Here is a 23,270-nt window from a genome sequence, read left to right on the forward strand (position 1 = left end):
TGGTTAATAAAATGAAATATGAGTTATCATGAGTCGGGCTAGTGTCGGGTTAAATGGATATGGGTCATGGACTTGGGTTATGAAGGAAGGAAGGAAAGACCATGGGCTTAGGCCCATGATCCATAATTATATAAACCTTAAATCACCCATTTAATTTATTTTACACATATTCTATACACCACCAAAACACACACTTAAGTTCTCTCTCTAGTTTCTCTCCTTCTGTAGCCGATCCAAGATAGAAAAACTGATCCCGATCCAGGGTAATCATAGTATGATGTTGTATGAACTAAAACCCGTTAGATTTAGTCATGAAATGACGAGCCGACGCCGTTAAGCTGTTAGAGTCACGAGATCTGGGTGGAATCGGGTATAAACCAAACCTAAGATGAGCTTAGGGGTCACCCTAGCTCAGATCTGGATCGAACGGGGTGAAAAACGAAGAAAACGGAGGAGAAATAAGTTGGATCTCTCTTTTCCGGCGAGATCCATGTTTTCCGCAACGGCGGCGCCGGAAAGTGGTACGAGGTTAGAGGAATGTCAAAAAATGTTCTGACATTCTCTGACCTACCCTAGGTTGTCAACGGGAAGTTAACGAACTAGGGGTGATTCGCCTTGAGGTTCGCTAAAGAAAGTCTAACGAACCAGACTTATTTCGTGTTCAATTCGTTAACGGAATAAGATGACGAATTACCCTTGATTCGTTAAAAGAGGTAACGAATTGGGAGGTCCAATTCGTTACATGGACTGATTCGCTACCTGAACTGATTCGTCAAAGGACATGTTCGTTATAAGGTCCAATTCGTTTAAATAACCAGTTCATTAAAGGGTTCAATTCGTTACAAGAACCAATTCGTATGATAAACCAATTCGTTAAGAGTCAAGTAACGAACTAGAAGTTCAACATAATGACAGAACAGTCCCTAGACTTAGAAAAATAAGATAATTACACAATAACACTTGGACTTTGATAATTTATGAAAGATACCTTTAAAGGTTAACGAGTAACGATTAACTAATCGGTAGTGATCCAAGGAAGTAAAACCGGCTTAGATACATGAGATCAATTAAGTAGATGATAAGAAGAGCTAGAGCCGCATTTAATATATGTATGAGTATACTGTAAGTCGCGCTCAGCTCAGGAAAGGATTAACTATAAACGGTGAACGTAATCGCGTTCAGGTGAGTTTCTAGCCCCACTTCCATGTTATGTTTTCCGGGCTGTGTGCATGCTCGATGTGATAGTAGTACACTTACCTTAAGTGGTAAGTGTATGCCTAGTATGATTTATGTATGATGATCTCTTGACGACGTGTGAACGATCTTCGGATATTGCATGTACCGTCAGGTGGAAGTTAAAGCTATGATTGATATATATGATGTATGGATGATGTATGTATGAATATATATGATGTATGAATAATGTATGCATGATATGTTGATGGGATGTGAATGATCTTCGGGTATTGCACGTGTTGTCATGGAAAGTATGTAAAGACAAATATTGTACAGTTGCACGAAACAAAGGGACCAGAACCTAATAATGTCAGTGAGGATAAGGACCAGACCCTAATAATATCTGTGATGATAAGGACAAGACCTTAATAATATCTGTGAGGATAGGGACCAGACCCTGATAATATTTGTGATGGTAGGGACCAGACCCTAATAATATCTGTGATGTTAGGGACCAGACCCTTATAATATCTGTGAGGTTATATGGAGGAAGGCTCTTTAGATAGTATGGATAGATATGTATGTAAAGTAGAGTATGAATGAAGTACATACCTTCGGGCACGTGTACAAGTATGTGAACAGATTGAATATTGTATGATTAACTAGACTGAGCGTAGCTGACTTTTAGTATGCACGCAGGTGAGTAGACTGAGGCAGCTCGCATGTGGGGAAGCACAAGGCATGATATTAAAGAAGCTGGCATCTCAAGAAATGTTATGTTATCTTAAAAGACAATTTTTTATGTTTAATTGATTTGAATGCTCGTTAAGACAAGGATTAATGGTCATGTAATGTAATGGTTTGAATGTTTTTAATATTCCACGAATGTTTTATTAACTCTAATGATTAGAACTATGTTAATGAGTAAATCCAACATCCAAATGTGAGGCACCTGTAACGGGGCCTTACAAGTTGGTATCAGATTAAAGTTCGAGAGATTTAAGCATCCTACATGCTTAAACTCGAACAGAGAATGTGATTAAAGTAAGAAAAGAAAGAGGATGCCAATACGAGAATGCCAATGTGTCACTCAAGCAAGCTAAGTGAAGGTAAAGTACGTGATTGATTTCACGTGTAAAATAGAATAATGTATGAATGCTAGCTTAATTGCTAAGGATATGAGTATATGATGATATGAACTTTTTGATTGTCTAACTGTTAGAAATAGAACTAGCACAAAAAGACTCATAAGAGGAAGTGTATAGGACACAGAAAGTTACATGAGCAGCTAATCACAACTAGCCACTGTTATTACCTGTTAGCTTACTATCCTTGTACTAAATGGTTCCTAAAGTGATGACGTTTGTGTTTCCTTATATAATACGAATGGCTGAAGCTAAGAAAGCTGCTGGAAGGGGAAGACGTACGGGACGTCGTGGTAGACCACGTGTTGTCCAAGAACCATCAGTAGAGGCAGCCACTAACAATGAAGGTGAAGGAAGTGCAGCTGGTCAAAATCCGAGTAACTACGAGGGATTTCAACTAGATCCCGCAATTCAAACTGCCATTGCTCAAGCGGTAGCAGCTGCTGTGAAACATGAATCCCGAAAAGTCTACTAGGGGGCGTGAAGGAACCGCTGAAAGGGCGGAAGGAGATGGTAAGAAGGATGATGAAGGGGAGAGGGAAGAATCGAGCGTGGTTAAATCAGTGAAGTCTGATGATAAAAAAAGGGGCCTAGGTGGATGCAACTATAAGTCTTTCAAAGGCTGTGATCCACCAAAGCTAACTGGCTTGGGAGACGCAATCGCTACTCACCAATGGATAACCACGATGGACAAAATTATCCGAATTAGCGAATGCCGTCCCGATCAAGCTGTGGGGTATGCTACCCAATCATTCGGTGAGGAGGCCATGTACTAGTGGGAGTGGTTTGAGCAGAGGAAGAGTCGAAAAGAGATCAAGGCCTTGATATGGGATGATCTGAAGGAGTTAGTGATGAAATGATTATGTGCTGATGCTGAGGTTGAGAGGGTTGAAATGAAATTTCTGAGTCTGAATGAGGGTAAGATGACACATTGGGAATACCAGACTGAATTCAACCGTATGTCAAGGTTGGTGCTGGACATTGTGAACACTGAGCCCAAACGGATCAAGTGTTACCTTAGGGGATTGCCGCAGAATATTCGCGTCTTGATCAAGGCTGGTAGACCAGGTACTTCTGATTCTGCTGTAGGGCTGGTGAAAATGGTTTATGATGACTTGTTGGTGGATGAGGTGGTAGTGGGAGAAACGAAGGATATGAAATGGGTCGCTCCTGCTAAACGACCTGGTACTCGGTTGTGGAACCCCAAGAACAAATAGCCGAGAGTTTGGGAGAAGAGGCCATGTAAGACCTGCGGGAAGATGCACGGTGGTGAGTGCAAGTGGGGTAGAAGTTCTGATGTTTGTACCAAATGTGGAAAGGCTCATGGTGGGGAATGCAGGATGGGGTCCAATGTGTGTTATAAGTGTGGAAAGGTAGCGCATTGTGCCAATTAGTGAAGTGCAAAGCTAGCATGTTATAAAAGTGGCAACACAGGCCATATGGCAAGAGAGTGCACCGATGGTGAGGCTGGAGGTAGTGGGAAGAGGGATGCTGATCAAGCAAGGCCGAGGACTAGAGCCTACATGTTGACCCAGGAACCAGCCCGACAGATATCTGATGTTGTGACCGTTACGTTCTTAGTAAACGCTATTTCTGCTTCAGTATTATTTGATTCGGGTGCGAATAGAAGTTTTGTAGCTACGACATTTAGTACACTAGCTAATATGAAATGTTGCCGAGTGACTAAAACCTTCATAGTAGAAACCGCTAGTGACACCTCGGTGAAAATAATGAAAATGGTTAAGAATTGTAAGATAGAATAAGAGGGACATGAGTTCCCTGTTACCTTGTATGTTATGACCTTAGGAGGGTTTGATGTAGTTTTGGGGATGGATTGGTTGTCTGAATACAAAGCTCAGATAGTGTGTAAGAGTAGGATAATAAAGCTAAATTCCTTGGATGGTAGTGCGGTGATGGTTTATGGTGATAAGGAAAGTTCAGGGCTTAACGTCATTTCAATGATAAAACCGAAGGGTTATTACGACGAGTGTGTGGTGCCTACCTGGCGTATGTTGTCAACGCTACGGCCGAGACGGAAGAAATGAAAGATGTTCCCATCGTGTGCGACTACCCAGAAGTATTTCCTGAGGATCTTCCGGGGTTGCCACCGGAGTGAGAGATAGAATTCCAGATAGATTTAGTACCAGGAGCCCAGCCTGTCGCGAAAGCACCTTACCGTCTAGCGCCGTCCGAGATGAAAGAATTTATGTTCCAACTTCAAGAACTCCTCGAAAAAAGTTTCATAAGACCAAGTGTATCCCCTTGGGGCGCGCCAGTGTTGTTCGTAAAGAAGAATGATGGAAGTATGAGAATGTGTATAGATTATCGCGAGCTGAACAAACTTACGGTAAAGAATAGATATCCTTTACCAAGGATTGACGATCTGTTTGACCAATTGCAAGGTTCAAGTTGGTTCTCATGAATAGATCTTAGATCAGGGTATCACTAGTTGAAAGTGAAAGAGGCAGACATTCCTAAGACAACGTTTCGGACGCGGTACGGACACTACGAGTTCCTTGTGATGTCATTCGGTCTAACAAATGCTCCTGCAACATTTATGGATATGATGAATAGGGTGTGTCGGCCTATGTTGGATAAGTCAGTTATCGTCTTCATCGATGACATATTAATTTATTCAAAAAGCGAGTCTGATCATGCCGAGCATCCGAGGGAAGTATTGGAGACTCTGAAGAGAGAGAAGTTGTATTCCAAGTTTTCGAAGTGCGTGTTTTGGTTGCGAGAAGTGCAATTCCTAGGTCACGTGATCAATCCTGAAGGGATTACCGTGGACCCAACTAAGATAGAGGCGATAACGAATTGGAAGACTCCACAGAATCCGACTGATATACGGAGCTTCTTAGGGTTAGCTGGCTACTATAGGAGATTCATTGAAGGTTTCTCCAAGATAGCCGCACCATTGACCGGTATGACCTGAAAGTCGATAGTATTCAGTTGGGGTAAGTATCAAGAAGAAGCTTTTGAGGAATTAAAGAAGAGACTCTCGCAAGCTCCAATCCTTGTTTTGCCCGATGGCGACGAGGATTTGGTTGTTTGTACCGATGCTTCACATCGTGGGTTAGGTTGCGTGTTGATGTAACGAGGGAAAGTGATAGCTTACGCGTCTAAATAGTTGAAAGTCCATGAGAGTACTTATCCGACGGATGATTTATAGCTAGCAGTAGTAGTGCACACTCTTAAGATATGGAGACAATATATGTACGGTACTAAGTGTACTATCTACACGGATCATAATAGTTTAATGTACTTCTTCGAACAGAAAGAGTTGAACATGAGGCAGAGAAGATGGTTGGAACTGATAAAGGATTACGACTGTGACATTAAGTATTACCCCGGTAAAGCTAATGTGGTCATCGACGCGCTAAGTCGTAAGAATGAGGAAGTCATTGCAACAATGAAGTCATATCAGCTGATTATGAATTCAAGTCTTTTTAAAGAAATCATCAAAGCGCAGTCCAAAGTGTTGGTAGATGAAAGACTAGTGAAAAAGGAAAGGATTTTCGGTCAGCAAGACGAGCTAATGGAAAACACACATGGTGTTAAGACTAGGTTTGACCGCATGTGGATTCCACGTCATGGAGATCTCATAGGTCGAATCTTAGACGAAGCCCATAAGTCAAGGTATTCGATTCATCCAGGAACTACTAAGATGTATCAAGATTTGAAAAGAGACTACTGGTGGCCAGGAATGAAAAATGATGTGGTAGATTATGTTGGTAAGTGCTTAACTTGTTACAAGTCAAGGCAGAGCATCAGAAGCCTTATGGAAAGATGCATCCTTGAAGATTCCTGAATGGAAATAGGAAAACATCACCATGTTATGTTTTCCGGTGAGTTTCTAGGTGAGTTTGTAGCCCCACTTCCATGTTATGTTTTCCGGTCTGTGTGTGTGACAATCGTCAATTTCAGGTTAACTCCGTTAACTCAACTCCGTCAATTCAAACTTAAGATCACTGAATCTATAACGCACACTTCATTACATTTAAACTAGGGTTTAAATGACGCTTAACACTTACTACATGTGTAGTCTTTCGGGAATTGCACCGAAACGCAAACAAGTTGACGCAAATGATTGGTGAATAAATGAAAAACGTCAAAACAATAATTATGTGATAATTAGGTGTTAGACTTATGTGTTATGTGATAATATTGGTTAAAACACTAACTCAAGATGTAAACAAGATAGTTTAAGCTAGATAAGTAATACTTAGAAGTTGAGGGGCCAAAGTGTAACATATTATTATTTATAATATGTTAACCCTAACCTTTACCCCATTCCCTACACAACCCCGATCGGAACCCCCCCCCCCCCCCCTGGCTCCTTGGCTGCCATCGACATACACACACAAACATACCATCAATTTCAACTTTTGATTGAAGATTAAGGTGCTAGGAAGGTATAATCGACTATCCTATGCATCCTTTATACTTAATCTTGACTTTTATTGGGTTAATTACAAACCCTAAATTCTGATTTTTATATGTTAGTGTGTTCATATGATTTTGTTTGATTTGATGATGTATTGATGATGATTTGATAACTAGAATTGATATTGTTACATGTTAATTGTTGTGTCTTTGATTTGAGTTCAAATAAAAACCCTAATCATGTATGTAATGTGTAATTGATGTGCATGGATAGTGATTGTGGAGTCTAGAGTGTTATATGAATGATTTGTGGTCCATAGATAGTTAAATTGTTGAGTTTGGATGCAAACAGTTTCTGGACAGATTGTGTTGTTGATGTTTGATTGACTGTAACGGGGTGTAAATTTGAGAATTAGTTGAGATTATTGATACTACAGTAAACTAGGTTGAGTCTAGTTTTTAAAGAATATAAATTTTCAATTTTTGGACGTGTAAAAGTTAACTTTTATGATTTTACAAAAACGTTGTGCAATGCTGTGTTGTTATAGCTGCTGTTTGGTTGTTTTGTAAATGTTATATCTCATGAACTACGAGACCAATTGGGTTGGTTCCACTTCTGGAAGTTGACTTATTGAGTTAGGAACCTAACCCAAGTGGTCTTGCATTTATTGGATTTTTCTTTTAACGGGAATTTCAAATAACATTCTGTTGCGCATGAATTTGACTGTTATGAGTTTGCTGTAATGATTTGATGATTGTGAGAAACCTATGTGGAATAAAAATATAATAAAATATGTTCTCGAAACCTAAGACATATATTCCTTTTTGATGATTTTTGGTAAATTAATTGTGATGCTATGATCGGTGAGATAGTACAATCTTTCAAGTAGAATTTCTGTCTCGGTGAAACTAGCTGCTGAATTTTGTGAAAATGCATGAAACATAATATTTGCTATATAATTGTTATGTTTGGCCAAATTGCCCTTGCGGGGAATAATTGCTAATTGATTGTCATGATTTGACCAAATTGCCCTCGTGGGGAATAATGGCTAGTTAATTGTTATGTGTTGACCAAATTGCCCTTACGGGGAGTAATTGCTAGTGATGTACTTTATGAATACATGACACGTAAATAATTGCTTACACATGTAACGTATCACAAATACATTTGTTAAAGTCACACACGATTCACAAACGAAACACGAAACATGTTATGTGCATAGGTATTATGTGCCGGGTCTAGAGACTCGATAATATTCCGACACTTAGAAAAATCTCTTTGTTGTTTTAGAACGCTAGAGAGAGTTTTTCTGTGACGCGTATCTTGGTGAATTATTTTGGGAATACTTCGCAAACAGTGAGTTTCACTTTCCCCTTTTTAAACTTTTTAAACACTTTTCACTTGGGGGAGATAACATACTCCGAAAACGCATTTAAGATTTTGTTAATATAGATTATATATCACTTGTAAAGACTAAGTGGCAAACGCGTTAACTAAAGTCCTTCATTCACGTCGAACCGGTTAATATTTGGATAATAGCGAGTCACTGTTGAGTAGTACTACTGGGTTTGACAAACCCCACCCAACGCTAAACTCGACTGGATGTCGAGTGGGTGTAATCTTGGCTAAACACATACCATGGTCTGGATGACCTGGTGGCAAGGCAAATGATAAACAGTCAGCTTCGGTGTCGAACACTTAGTGATACTTGTTCTATAGGCTAGCTACCTATAGATATATAATTGACATAACACAATCTGGTAACGCAAAACGCTGTAACGCAAAACGCTGTAACGCAAAACGCTGTAACGCAAAACGCTTAACACAAAACGCTGAACGCTTTATTTATATAAACTTGTGAACTCACCAACCTTGTGTTGACACTTTTAGTATGTTATTCTCAGGTAGCCGAGGTGGGCGCGCGGTACAGGATCATGCATTGCTTGAAAACGTTTTTTTTGTTATGCAAACTATTTTAAAACTGTTATCATTGGGTTTAAGTCGTCCTGCGTGACGCAACATTTATTTTATGGTTTTTACGCTTCCGCATTTAGTTACTCGTAAAGGTTTTCATGGTTTTGAAACTTTGTTTTTATGGTTTGATTATAACTAATGATTCCGATCCTGTTAGTTCACACCCTCTGACGGTAAAACTCCGTTAGTGGATTTTGAGGGTGTGACAGATTGGTATCAGAGCCATTGGTTATAGCGAACTAGAAGCTGCATGCATACTAGACTATAACCACGACGACCCATTAGTTATAATGATACGCACTGCATAGATTTGTGTAGTCTTTGTTATCTTATCTCTTTACCTCTTTCACTCATACGCGCGCGCATACACGGCTTACCTGTAGGAATGTCGACGCCGCCATCCTCATCATCATCTGATCTGATGACTCATGCTCACGGGAAGGAACCGCAGTTACCTACCGCATCGCCACCCCCGTGTAGTCCCGGAACTCAAAACTCCCGCACCGAAGAGGTACCGCTTATCCGGAGGCATGTACGAAAACGAAGTTAGCTGGGATTGGTACCCTAATATGATCAGATGTATGGTCTATCGCGAACAAGTTCCCCCGTTACCTCACCCGAACCACCCTGCTTATCCCAACACCCTACCACCCATAACCGAACCTGTAGAGCGAGTTCTCGCAGCTGTTGTTTCATGTTTGGAGCGTGATGTGGGTTACATGCGCTATACGAGAGCGAACGTTACCGGACTGTTAAAAGACGGAACCGAGACTAAGGAGGAAATTGCCTGCACGGCAGCGGCAATGAAGGAAATGCAAGAGGCTAGTGATCAACAGATGAAGATTATGAGAAAGATGCAAGCCGAGATGATAGACTTGCAAGAGCAACTCCAAGTAGCAAGGACCCGAACCGAGATAGCTCTAGAGCGTTGCGATGTCTTACAAATGCAACTTGCTCAGAACGCAGCCGAAGCTGAGGCAGAGCCTGAGGCCGAGCCTGAGGCAGATTCCGAAGAGGAGCCTGAGGAGGATCCCGAGGAAGATCCCGAGGAGGAACCCGAAGAAGAACTGGAGGAAGAACCGGCTGAGGAGGAGGCACACTCAGAGGTGTCCTCAGATGATGACATCTAGTGATGATGACACCTAGATGGAGGGGTTGTCTCCATCCGAACTATTATTTTCTATGATTTTAAGGATTGATTGGAAATACTTTGTAGCGAATACAATGGTTTTAATCATGAATTATTAATTAGATTAATATATGGTTGTGATGTGATGTTATTTCTTAATTCTTTCTTACCTATCTTTTTATTACATGTATGGTGTGTTGTATATGAAAGAAAAATTCATGTTTAACATTTTATACTGTGATTCTAGGAAATGGCTGGAAGAAACGCTGGACACGGACGTGGTAACATCAACTTGACTGCAGCTGAACTCCAAACTCTGCTGAACGACCATGCGGCGGCCGCTTTAGCCGCACATGTTCAGAACCAAGCCGGAGGTCCAAGTGGAACGTGTACCTTCAAGAATTACCTTGACTGCAAGCCCAGTACGTTTAAGGGCACTGAGGGAGCTATAGGTTTCCTGCGTTGGGCTGAGAAGGCCGAGTCGGCATTTGAGATGTGTAATTGTCCCCCTACCAGTAGGGTCAAATTCGCTGCTGGAACACTTGAGGATTCTGCCCTCACTTGGTGGAATTCGAACGTGCAGATCCTTGGATTGGAACTGGCTAACGCTATGAACTGGGAGGAGTTCAAGAACATGATGTGAGAGGAGTACTATCCGAGAGAGGAGATTTCGAAGTTAGAGTCAGAATTTTGGTCACTGAAGATGGTGGGCTCAGAAATCGAAGCCTACACTACCCGTTCTCACGAGTTAGCGGTGATGTGTCCGCGGATGGTAGATCCGCCGAGTAAGAGGATTGAAATGTATATCGATGGGTTAGCACCGCAAATTCAGGGGATGGTGACGTCTTCCAGACCAGCCACGATTCAACAAGCGACCCGTTTAGCTCACAAACTAACGGATCATGCTGTGACCCAAGGTGCGTTACCACCTAGGGGTTCAACCACTAAAGCCCGTGACAACCCGAGTAATGACAACAACAGCAACAACAACCCGAGCAGCGGAAAGAGAAAGTTTGACAACACCAGATCCTCATCCTCGAACCTCCCACAGCAACAACACTACCGTAAGCCCGAATTCACTCGGAGCTTTAACAATCAGAGTCACAACAACAACAACAACGGTAGCGGGCAGGGTTCGAGCGGATATGCTGGGAAATATCCGAAGTGCAATAGGTGCAACTATCATCATGTTGGCCCGTGTGACCGTGTCAAGTGTCAGAGTTGCGGAAAGATGGGTCACCAGGCGAAGTAATGTAGAGGAGACCTTGCAGCAAAGGGTGATCCTAAACCACCTATGACGACGAAGGGATGTTTCGAATGTGGGCAGGAAGGTCATTTCAGGAAAGATTGTCCCAAGCTGAAACAGAACGACAACAATGGAGGTAATGGAAGTGGCAGTAATGGTGGAAGCAATGGCAAAGGAAGAGCTTTTGTAATTGGGTCAGGTCAAGCCCGCAATGATCCGTACGTGGTGACTGGTAAGTTCTCTGTGAACGATTGTTTTGCTTCTGTATTGTTTGACACTGGAGCTGATAGGAGTTTTGTGTCGAAAGCCTTTAGCCAACTCTTAGACTTAACTCCAACTCCGTTAGATGCTAAGTTTCTTGTTGAATTAGCTGACGGTAAGACGATAGTAACGACTCATGTACTTGCGGGATGTAAGTTAAAACTGTCAGGTCATGTCTTTGATATCGACCTTATTCCTTTTACGCTTAGTAGTTTCGATGTCGTGGTCGGCATGGACTGGTTATCCGAGAACCGAGCGGAGATTATATGTCACGACAAGATAGTCCACATTACTACCCCTTCCGGCGAGATCATTTCGATCCGAGGTGAGAGAAGCGGCATGACCACCAGCGTCATTACCCTTATGAAGGCATAGAAGTACCTACGAAAGGGTCATCCGGCAATTTTGGCGCAGATTGTTGAGAAACCCGCGGAGGAGAAGCGAATTGAAGATATACCGATTGTGCGAGATTTTTCGGAAGTTTTCCAGGAGGATTTGCCTGGAATCCCTCCTATACGACAAGTCGAATTCCAAATCGAGTTGACACCCGGTGCAGCACCCATAGCACGAGCCCCGTATCGGCTCGCAACGGCGGAGCTTCAGGAGTTGTCCACTCAGTTGCAAGATTTGTTGGATAAGGGTTTTATCTGACCTAGCTCATCGCCATGGGGAGCCCCTGTCTTGTTTGTCCGAAAGAAGGACGGGACTTTCCGCATGTGTATCGACTACCGGGAGTTGAACAAGGTGACGGTCAAGAACCGTTATCCTTTACCCCGAATTGATGATTTGTTTGACCAGCTTCAAGGATCGAGTTACTACTCGAAGATCGATCTGCGATCTGGTTACCACCAACTAAGAGTGCGCGAAGAAGATATTTCAAAGACGGCTTTCAGAACACGGTATGGTCACTACGAGTTTTCGGTTATGCCTTTTGGCCTAACCAACGCACCAGCCGTATTTATGGATCTCATGAATCGAGTATGCAAGGCGTACCTCGACAAGTTTGTGATTGTTTTCATTGATGATATTCTCGTCTACTCCAAGAACGAAACTGACCATGAAGAACACTTAAGGGTAATTCTGGAATTATTGAAGAAGGAACAACTGTATGCTAAACTCTCGAAATGTGAGTTTTGGCTTCGCGAGGTTCACTTTTTAGGACATGTGATCAACGAGAATGGTATCCATGTCGATCCCGGTAAGGTAGAGGCCATCAAAAACTGGGAAGCACCTAAGACTCCGACTGAGGTGCGGCAATTCCTAGGACTGGCCGGCTACTACCGACATTTCATCGAGGGATTTTCAAAGATTGCTCAACCCCTCACCGCTTTGACTCACAAAGGCACTAAGTACAATTGGGGTGACGCGCAAGAATCCGCTTTTCAACTGTTGAAAACCAAACTCTGTAGCGCTCCTGTTCTAGCCCTCCCCGAGGGAACGGAAAATTTCGAGGTACACTGTGACGCGTCGATACAAAGTCTCGGTTGTGTGCTGATGCAACTCGAGAAGGTTATAGCTTATGCCTCTCGACAACTACGGGTTCACGAGAAGAACTACACGACCCATGATTTGGAACTTGGAGCTGTGGTGTTTGCCCTTAAGATATGGAGGCATTACTTGTACGATACCAAGTTTACCATTTACACCGACCACAAGAGTCTCCAACATATCTACGATCAGAAGGAGCTGAACATGCGACAGCGTCGTTGGGTCGAGCTGCTCAAGGATTATGATTGTGCCATCAAGTATCACCCTGGCAAGGCCAATGTAGTGGCCGATGCCCTCAGCAGAAAAGAAACAGATAAACCCAGACGAGTGCGAGCATTGCAACTCACGATTCATGCAAACTTACCCGACCAGATTCGCGATGCCCAACTCGAAGCTTTGAAATATGATAATCTTCCATCGGAACTCATGCGGGGCATGAACAAGCAACTTGAAACCAGATCGGACAGGGTCCGATATTTTGAGAACCGGATTTGGGTTCCATGGTTCGGAGAGTTGAGAACTCTGGTGATGGACGAAGCCCACAAGTCCCGATATTCTATCCACCCTGGCTCAGATAAAATGTATCATGATTTAAAGGCACTTTACTGGTGGCCGAACATGAAAGTCGACATTGCCACCTACGTGAGCAAATGCTTGACTTGTGCCAGAGTCAAAAGAGAATACCAGAAACCATCTGGTCTACTGCAACAACCGGAACTCCCAATGTGGAAATGGGAACACATCTCAATGGATTTTATCACGGGTTTACCTAAGACACCGACGGGATGCGATACCATCTGGGTGATCGTTGACCGGTTGACTAAGTCTGCACACTTCTTAGCGATTAAGGAATCGGACAAAATGGAGAGACTAACTCGTGTTTACATGAAAGAAGTGGTGTCTAGACACGGAGTGCCTGTCTCAATCATTTCTGATCGAGATTCTCGTTTCACTTCGCACTTTTGGAAGTCGCTGCAAAGCGCACTAGGCACCCGTCTTGATATGAGCACAGCATACCATCCTCAGACGGATGGGCAAAGTGAACGAAATATTCAGACCCTGGAGGATATGTTGCGTGCATGCGTGTTGGATTTCGGAAAAAGTTGGGAACCTCACTTACCTTTGGTAGAGTTTTCGTATAATAACAGCTACCACGCAAGTATTAAAGCAGCGCCGTTTGAAGCGCTGTATGGACGGAAGTGTCGATCACCACTCTGCTGGGCAGAGGTGGGTGACAGCCAAATCACTGGTCCAGAACTGGTACTCGAAACTTCGGAAAAGATTGTTCAAATCCGAAATCGCATGGCAGCAGCACGAGATCGCCAAAAGAGTTACGCCGACAAGCGCCGAAAACCTCTCGAATTTCAAGTGAACGATCGAGTGTTACTCAAAGTCTCAACTTGGAAAGGTGTGGTTCGCTTTGGTAAGCTAAACAAACTCAACCCACGATATGTTGGTCCCTATCGAATAACTGAGCGCATTGGTCCGGTGGCGTACCGACTGGACCTACCAACGAAACTCAGTGGCGTACACAATATATTCCACGTGTCCAATTTGAAGAAATGCCTATCTGATGAAACCCAAGTAGTCCCTTTGGAAGAACTGCAAGTTGATGAACAGTTACGTTTCATTGAGGAACCAGTCGAGGTTTTGGATTGGGAAACCAAAACGCTCAAGCACAGCAAAATTCCAATCGTTAAGGTTCGTTGGAACTCGAGACGTGGACCGGAGTTCACGTGGGAACGCAAGGACCAAATGATGAAAAAGTATTGTAACGATTCCGGCAAATTCATGTATACCCTAGCCGGTATATACTATTTATGTGTTATTTAATAATGAATATATGAATTACAATGCGTTTATACGAGTATGTATAATTCACCTTAAGGATTATACTCGATTATACAGTTAATCGTATTGGAAATACGATTAACCGAATAACGGTTAATGAAGCTCGAACTAATCGATGATACATTATAGACGAGATATATGATATTTAGTGATGTTTACGAAGTATTAAAGCTTCGGGATATGTGAATTAAAGCACAGAAAAGAATTTTCGATTTAATGGTACGTCAGTACATTAAACGAAACCTTTAATACCAAACCGAGCAAGAGACAATCGATCAAGCCGAAAAAGATGCGCAATTATTAATAATATGATGTTTTAAGGTAATGAAAGTCATGGTTTAAGTTTTTAAAGCTTTTAAATTGGTCTTATATAAATTTCATTTTTAAGCCGAAAAACGACCGTTTTAGCCTCATTTTAAGCCGAATTAAACGTTTAACCGAAAAACGAACTGAACTAGATTATCCAAAACATTATCCGGATTACGAGAATCCAAATGTGTGGATAGAATTAGAGTTGTGGGTCCCACCCCACCCAACCATATGTTCCGATCGGATGGGGGGGTTTAACCCCTTATCCTTTTATTTTTTTTTTCTTTCACAACACTTCAACCATCTTGAATCCTCTCAACTCCTTGATCAAAAACCGAGACTTTTTAACAAGAAAAACCGAGGTAAAGATCGTGTTATGTACGTGTTTATCTTTGTTTCTTGAGTTTTCTTACAAGAAAATGAGGTTTTCAAGTGAAAAGGGGTGAAAACCCGAGATGGAACCGATTCTTGCATGATCAAGTGATGTATACAGGTTATACAAGGGTCTTGGTCCAAGAAAGGAGTTAAACGAACCAAAAACGAATTTTTACGGTTAAATCTTTGTTTTTAAAGCATAACCGAAACCATGAAAGAAATGGCTTGATTGTGGGTGTAACTTGCTTGGTGTGGTGTTATTGTGCTTGTAGGTGTTGTATCTAGTTGCTAGCAAAGGCTAGAAAGCGAGATTCTTGCGATTTGAAGCTAGAAACACAAGGTAGTTCGGTTTTGTGTGATGTTTGTATTTTTGGACAGATTGTGATAAGTGTAGATTTAGGTCATGAAATTTTACAGAGGTGTTAGATACATGAAAATATGAGTTCTGTGAATTTTTGGTAATTTTTGGTCAAAGGATGAATATTTGGTGAATTTAATGCTCGGTTTTGGCCAAAAATGGTGAAAAATAGATAAATATCATGAAAAATTCTGGAAAATTGCAGATAAGCTTTTTATATCATGTAAAAGTCACACACAAAATTTTAGGTCAGTTGGAGAAGTCTAAGTAGGCTTTTCGGTTAAACGAGTTCTAGGGTTTTCTAACTCGGTTTTAATGAAAATGGCATGTAAAAGAAGATTTTGGTTTTGGAAAAATTTCAGGGGACTATGGAGATGGCAGGGGTCATCCAGGAAAAATTTGGGATTTTTCTAAGATCGTTTGGTATTTACGATATATTTAGTGTTTAAATGGTGTTTAAAAATAGATAAATAAATTTTAAATATAAAAATTAATTCTGGAAATATTTTTATAAAATTCCCCACTGTCAAAAAGTGATTTGTGCAAAATTTCAAGATCCTAGTCTAAACGGATAATTATTTGTGCTAAAAAGAAGATAAAAACAAACTTTTAAAGCTTAAAACGCGTAAACCGGTAAAGTTCGCATAAGCGAGCTGACTGGTGTATAAAAACCCTAAAAATGGACTATTTTCATATAACTAAGCTAAACAAGTAAAAATAAATCATCCGAAAATAATTCGGATGATTTGAGTAATTTTTACCCGATTTAACAGTTTCCGGTGCGATAAAGAAGGAAACGGGTCTCACGGCCAATCGGGGCGCCTAAACCGAGCTCTAATTTCACAACTTTAAATAAAATATCAGTCAACCACTATTTTCGGGTCATGTGTGACCAAACTCATTTTTGAAACGTAAAAACGGATAACCGTGCTAGGCACACAAAACGGGGAAAACAAAATAATAGTAATTTTGACTGTTAAACTCTAAACGAATCACAATCTGAGTCCGGAGAAGTATTTCTGGGTTAAAGTTATATTAATAGCGATTGTATAGTAACGAATTTAGGGATCGTATTACATATCCGGATTAATAGATCACATACTGTGTTACTGCTTGTTACGATAAGGTGAGTTTCACGAGCCCCTTTTTCTGAATTGTTTTTAAATATTTTCCCGGGGCGGAAAGCATGTTGTTACAAAAATGTTTAAGTACATACTGAACGCATGGATTTGCGTGTATTTACATATGTTTTATTGTACGGGAATCGTACGGAAATGTACTAAGATGGTAATTGTCTGAGTTACTAACATTGTAAGGCCCCGCAACACGAGTGATTAACTGAAAGCCGGTAGAGTGTGGATAGTACTATTGGTCTGACAAACCCAACTGGTCCGGCATGGATTTGCTGATGTTTCCCAACCAGTTGCACATGTCTATATTGGGTGTTATATTTATTTTGCTATGTAATGTTAGGCATAGCGGTTTGGGGCAGGTTCGTGGGCGGAGTATGCCACGGGGTTGTGTGTGATAGTCAGAGGTTTCACTTGTGGGCTCAGCATAATTACATCGCTAATATATGATTTATTATAATGAATTGTCAATGTTTATTTAAATCAGTGAAACTCACCAACTATTCGTAGTTGACCCGTTTTCTTTCCATGCTTTCTAGGTACTCCCAAACTGGAATAAGTGCTACCTGCTTGATGATGCGTGTTTTTGTGGATGCTTAGTGATCATTTTGTATTAATTATGTTAATGTAATATTGGTAAAACCTATGTTTTAACGCCTAGACGGGAACTAAACTTGGAACAATGTAATATGATGTAAATTAATGTAGTGGTGTTTTTTTATAAGCAATGCTGTTGATATCAGATGTGTCTGTTGCATCCCGTTTACGTTTCCGCTGCGGTTACGGGGTGTTACAAGTATCCTCACCTTTTTGAAGGGCTGACCAAACACAGAAAACCGCGAAACCCGGCAAACCGTCAGAAATCACCGGAGGTATGAATTAAATTTCGGGACGAAATTTCTTTCTACTAGGGGATGATATGACAAACTGAAAATTTTTCTTACTTTTTCAGACACTCATCACGACTTGACTCAAATTTTCGGGACGAAAATTCTTTAACATGGGAATGATGTGACAATCGTCAATTTCAGGTTAACTCCGTTAACTCAACTCCGTCAATTCAAACTTAAGATCACTGAATCTATAACACACACTTCATTACATTTAAACTAGAGTTTAAATGATGCTTAACACTTACTACATGTGTAGTCTTTCGGGAATTGCACCGAAACGCAAACGAGTTGACGCAAATGATTGGTGAATAAACGAAAAACGTCAAAACAATAATTATGTGATAATTAGGTGTTAGACTTATGTGTTATGTGATAATATTGGTTAAAACACTAACTCAAGATGTAAACAAGATAGTTTAAGCTAGATAAGTAATACTTAGAAGTTGAGGGGCCAAAGTGTAACATATTATTATTTATAATATGTTAACCCTAACATTTACCCCATTCCCTACACAACCCCGATCGGAACCCCCCCCCCCTGGCTCCTTGGCTGCCGTCGACATACACACACATACATACCATCAATTTCAACTTTTGATTGAAGATTAAGGTGCTAGGAAGGTATAATCGACTATCCTGTGCATCCTTTATACTTAATCTTGACTTTTATTGGGTTAATTACAAACCCTAGATTCCGATTTTTATATGTTAGTGTGTTCATATGATTTTGTTTGATTTGATGATGTATTGATGATGATTTGATAACTAGAATTGATATTGTTACATGTTAATTGTTGTGTCTTTGATTTGAGTTCAAATAAAAACCCTAATCATGTATGTAATGTGTAATTGATGTGCATGGATAGTGATTGTGGAGTCTAGAGTGTTATATGAATGATTTGTGGTCCATAGATAGTTAAATTGTTGAGTTTGGATGCAAACAGTTTCTGGACAGATTGTGTTGTCGATGTTTGATTGAGTGTAACGGGGTGTAAATTTGAGAATTGGTTGAGATTATTGATACTACAGTGAACTAGGTTGAGTCTAGTTTCTAAAGAATATAAATTTGCAATTTTTGGACGTGTAAAAGTTAACTTTTATGATTTTACAAAAACGTTGTGCAAAGCTGAGTTGTTAGAGCTGCTGTTTGGTTGTTTTGTAAATGTTATATCTCATGAACTACGAGACCAATTGGGTTGGTTCCACTTCTGGAAGTTGACTTATTGAGTTAGGAACCTAACCCAAGTGGTCTTGCATTTGTTGGATTTTTCGTTTAACGGGAATTTCAAATAACATTCTGTTGCGCATGAATTTGACTGTTATGAGTTTGCTGTAATGATTTGATGATTGTGAGAAACCTATGTGGAATAAAAATATAATAAAATATGTTCTGGAAACCTAAGACATATATGCTTTTGTGATGATTTTTGGTAAATTAATTGTGATGCTATGATCGGTGAGATAGTACAATCTTTCAAGTAGAATTTCTGTCTCGGTGAAACTAGCTGCTGAATTTTGTGAAAATGCATGAAACATAATATTTGCTATATAATTGTTATGTTTTGACCAAATTGCCCTTGCGGGGAATAATTGCTAATTGATTGTCATGATTTGACCAAATTGCCCTCGTGGGGAATAATGGCTAGTTAATTGTTATGTGTTGACCAAATTGCCCTTACGGGGAGTAATTGCTAGTGATGTACTTTATGAATACATGACACGTAAATAATTGCTTACACATGTAACGTATCACAAATACATTTGTTAAAGTCACACACGATTCACAAACGAAACACGAAATATGTTATGTGCATAGGTATTATGTGCCGGGTCTAGAGACTCGATAATATTCCGACACTTAGAAAAATCTCTTTGTTGTTTTAGAACGCTAGAGAGAGTTTTTCTGTGACGCGCATCTTGGTGAATTATTTTGGGAGTACTTCGCAAACAGTGAGTTTCACTTTCCCCTTTTTAACCTTTTTAAACGCTTTTCACTTGGGGGAGATAACATACTCCGAAAACGCATTTAAGATTTTGTTAATATAGATTATATATCACTTGTAAAGACTAAGGGGCAAACGCGTTAACTAAAGTCCTTCATTCACATCGAACCGGTTAATATTTGGATAATAGCGAGTCACTGTTGAGTAGTACTACGGGGTTTGACAAACCCCACCCAACGCTAAACTCGACTGGATGTCGAGTGGGTGTAATCTTGGCTAAACACATACCATGGTCTGGATGACCTGGTGGCAAGGCAAATGATAAACAATCAGCTTCAGTGTCGAACACTTAGTGATACTTGTTTTATAGGCTAGCTACCTATAGATATATAATTGACATAACACTATCTGGTAACGCAAAACGCTGTAACGCAAAACGCTGTAACACAAAACGCTGAACGCTTTATTTATATAAACTTGTGAACTCACCAACCTTGTGTTGACACTTTTAGTATGTTATTCTCAGGTAGCCGAGGCGGGCGCGCGGTATAGGATCATGCATTGCTTGAAAAACGTTTTTTTTGTTATGCAAACTATTTTAAAACTGTTATCATTGGGTTTAAGTCGTCCTGCGTGACGCAACATTTATTTTATTGTTTTTACGCTTCCGCATTTAATTACTCGTAAACGTTTTCATGGTTTTGAAACTTTGTTTTTATGGTTTGATTATAACTAATGATTCCGATCCTGTTAGTTCACACCCTCTGACGGTAAAACTCCGTTAGTGGATTTTGAGGGTGTGACAGTGTGCATGCTCGATGTGATAGTAGTACACTTACCTTAAGTGGTAAGTGTATGCCTAGTATGATTTATGTATGATGATCTCTTGACGGCGTGTGAACGATCTTCGGATATTGCATGTACCGTCAGGTGGAAGTTAAAGCTATGATTGATATATATGATGTATGGATGATGTATGTACGAATATATATGATGTATGAATAATGTATCTATGATGTTGATGGTATGTGAAAGATCTTCGGATATTGCACGTGTTGTCATGGAAAGTATGTAAAGACAGATATGGTACAGTTGCACGAAACAAAGGGACCAGACCCTAATAATATCAGTGAGGATAAGGACCAGACCCTAATAATATCTGTGATGATAGGGACAAGACCCTAATAATATATTTGAGGATAGGGACCAGACCCTGATAATATTTGTGATGGTAGGGACCAGACCCTAATAATATATGTGATGTTAGGGACCAGACCCTTATAATATCTGTGAGGTTATATGGAGGAAGGCTCTTTAGATAGTATGGATAGATATGTATGTAAAGTAGAGTATGAATAAAGTACATACCTTCGGGCACATGTACAAGTATGTAAACAGATTGTATATTGTATGATTAATTAGACTAAGCGTAGCTGACTTTTAGTATGCACGCTGGTGAGTAGACTGAGGCAGCTCGCATGTGGGGAAGCACATGGCATGATCTTGAAGAAGCTGGCATCTCAAGAAATGTTATGTTATCTTAAAAGGCAATGTTTTATGTTTAATTGATTTGATTGCTCGTTAAGACAAGGATTAATGGTCATGTAATTTAATGGTTTGAATGTTTTTAATATTCCGTGATTTTTTTATTAACTCTGATGATTAGAACTTTGTTAATGAGTAACGGGGCCTTACATACAACATAGCCATCAAATAAACCAACAAATAGTCGATATCGATGGCATGAAGCCAACACGGATTTGAACAATCGCCGTCTCGTGAAATAAAGGAAGTCATCACAGCATATACCAAAGGTTAATCAAGTGCAACAGCTAAGCAGAATTTAGAATGTAAGATTAAATATATAATTATATATATTATATATGGCCATTATTATCATTTGTATTATAATAGATCAAAATATTAACTATACCTTATTATATATTAGTTTGGTAATTGTTCATGGGCCATATTACCCTTACTAGCTAATAAAGGGTTTCCCCTTGGGTGTATATAAAGAGAGATTAATATTAACATCATAACCTAATCATACACACATTATAATTTGTGTGCTTCCTCTCTCCTAAACCAGGTTCCTCTCAAGAACCCTAACACCATCCTTAACAATACATCCTAAAGGGGAACTTGAACAAGATGACAAACATGTCGACTACATCGCACTCAGCTGCGATGACTACTCTTCATGTTGTAACAGGTTCATAGGTTTAATATTTGTCATGTTTTCTATTACTTACATGAAGAACTGATCAACATGTGGCATCAGAGTGAAGTTGATTAATCAGTTCTTCATGTTTTCCGTAAATCTGGAATAGAATCAGAAGACATGGACTAAAACTTGATAAACCTTAATTTTTCGGTTTCTTTTTCATGTTCTATTACGAAAATAATATATGAAACTGTTTAAAATCACTAAAATTCATATTTAGTAAACCATAATATTTTCGGAATTTGTTAAATTATGTTTAAAGATTTCGATTCCAGGTTTTTTGTATGTTTAATTGTTAAAATTTTCGATGATGTTCTTCGTATTCATAATTTTTATCGAAAATTATACATATGTTGGTTAAAAATCTAGATTAAAATTTGTTAATGATTATTTAGGGAAATATTTTTTTCAAATTTTAGATAACTTAAAAGTTTTAATAATTTTCTTAAAAGATTTGAATTCCCTTAAAATAGGAAACAAATATAATTGTTAATTATTAAAAAGATTTGAACAAATCTTATCATTATTAATTTAGTTAATAAAGATCATGGATTAGTCTACGGGTTTTTAAGTTAGTGTATGGGTTTCTAACTAGTTTACCGACCATAAACTATAAATCTCAGAAACCCGTAGACCCATTAGGATTCTCGAAAACTCAAAAATTTTTGGAAACTCAGTTTTCCAAGAACTAAATTTTTCGAGAACTCTAATGATTTGTTATTAACTAAATAGTTTTGAAAATTGTTAAATATTATATATATATATATATATATATATATATATATATTTATATATATACAAATCTAAGAAGGCTTAACTTGAATGGACTTTTGATATATCACTTCTGCCCAAAAGTGATTTGTTACATTTACCGTATCATTCAAGTCTAATTAAAAGCTTTTGTTAGTTTTTGCCTAAGATGATACGAATGTCTCACTTCTGCCCAAAGGTGATGTGCTACATTTTTTCTAGCAAAACTAGCTGTTCATAATTAAAATAAATGTCACACTTCTGCCCAAAGGTAATGTGTTACAATTGTTTTGCACACATACTTAAATAAATTTTAATTCTGCCCAAAGGTGATTTATTTTTTGTTTAAGTAGAACTTTTAAATATAGTCTATTAGTTTGATGTTAACAATAGACATATCACATCTTCAATAAAATATAACGATCCTCAAATTAATGATCCTTCATTAATCTAATGATCATAAATTTTAATCTGTATTATTTTATTATCCTATAATATTACTCACTTTAATTTTCTTCTATAAATAACTATCTTATCCAAATCACCCGCTCTAATATTATAACATAATATAAGTTTTAAATCATAAAGAGTTTTAATAATATTTAGCTCTTCTCAGTTTTAATTATCC

The sequence above is a fragment of the Bidens hawaiensis genome, unplaced genomic scaffold, assembly GCF_021521415.1.
Source record: "Bidens hawaiensis isolate Kalapana, Puna unplaced genomic scaffold, B.hawaiensis_p1.1 tig00000536_1, whole genome shotgun sequence".
Lineage (NCBI taxonomy): Eukaryota > Viridiplantae > Streptophyta > Magnoliopsida > Asterales > Asteraceae > Bidens > Bidens hawaiensis.